General features: G+C 39.1%; 1 non-coding gene across 1 annotated transcript; it reads right to left on the bottom strand.

Annotated features, from left to right (window-relative positions):
• Positions 1 to 781: 781 nt before the first annotated feature.
• Positions 782 to 863, bottom strand: Trnas-gcu (transfer RNA serine (anticodon GCU)). Its single transcript has one exon. It is a non-coding gene; the product is annotated as a tRNA-Ser (tRNA).
• Between the last annotated feature and the right edge of the window lie 421 nt (positions 864 to 1,284).

Here is a 1,284-nt window from a genome sequence, read left to right as displayed (position 1 = left end):
CTGGGTTACCTGTTGTTGTTTGGGAAGAAAAATGACACAAAACGGTTGACCGCAAGCAAATAACCATGCGAAAACCGTTTCCTAATAAAGGTGAGCGCACGGGCTTGGAAGCGAAACGCATTCGGCACGCTCATCTTCAATGCAGTGGAACAAATGCATATGACCGGGGAGGTTCAATCGGCGTCGTCCTGGTGCACAGGTGACGAAACGAGTGTGTTGCCAATCTACCACTAACAAACCAAGCAAGCGATTGCGTTCGATCAGCGTAAAACAATTTGCTGCATTCTGTTCCTTTGCTCATGCTAGTGTGCTAACATTCAGCGGAATTATTGTTGCACAATGTACTAAGCTTGTGCATGGCGTTGATATAAAAGCTGCACAATATTTTTTCGGCCGCTAAAGTCGTTGACAACAAGAAGAACATTTGGTGCGTTGTTACCATACAAAGAGCCCATTAATATTTACACAGCGAATGGAAAATGTAAGCTGTGAAACGGTTCTTCGAGCCAAACTATAAACAACCTCAAAATCTGCACCAAACGAAATGTAATCTAGAAGGCCATGCTTATCTTTTGTAGTCATAAAGAATAAGCCTGAGATAGATCATCAATCAAGTCAGTTTAGAAGTTGCTTCCATCCCCTATTTGTTAGCCGTTAACTCAACCCAATCACTTGCCAAGAGTGTTTATCATCTGGCATAACAAAAATAATGTATCGTTTATACTCCTTCCTCTCCCCTCCAAACAACTCTAAAACTGATTGTTTTTAACAACTCCAACGACGACGAGGATGGGATTCGAACCCACGCGTGCAGAGCACATTGGATTAGCAGTCCAACGCCTTAACCTCTCGGCCACCTCGTCTGTTACATTAAGCGTAATCAACACTTAACCGGGTTGTATTTTTTCTGCGTTTAAATAAATCAAAATAAATTGACAAAATTGCAAATGTTTTTTTTTTCAGTTAACAGCAGGAATATTTTATTCTTGTAGTAATTGAATAAAAATTCAGGAACAAAAGGCCTTTCTTCTAATTTTATGTTAACCATAAAAAAATGTTTACGTACGTTTCCTTCTTATAGTTTATATTTATCATCTTATGAGATAGCACGATTGGAAGTTTTCTATCATTTGCTGTTTATGCCATATTAATGATAACAACAGAACAGGTGACACACTAGTCATGATGAAATAACATATTCGATTACTATTATTTACTATGAGAAACGATTTGAATCATTCCTCTTACAGCGAACTCTCTGTCGGGCCGATTGAATCCGCACAC

The sequence above is a fragment of the Anopheles moucheti genome, chromosome 2, assembly GCF_943734755.1.
Source record: "Anopheles moucheti chromosome 2, idAnoMoucSN_F20_07, whole genome shotgun sequence".
Classification (NCBI taxonomy): Eukaryota; Metazoa; Arthropoda; class Insecta; order Diptera; family Culicidae; genus Anopheles; species Anopheles moucheti.
The sequence above is the reverse complement of the archived record's forward strand: the minus strand, read 5'-3'. Positions and strand labels throughout refer to the sequence as shown.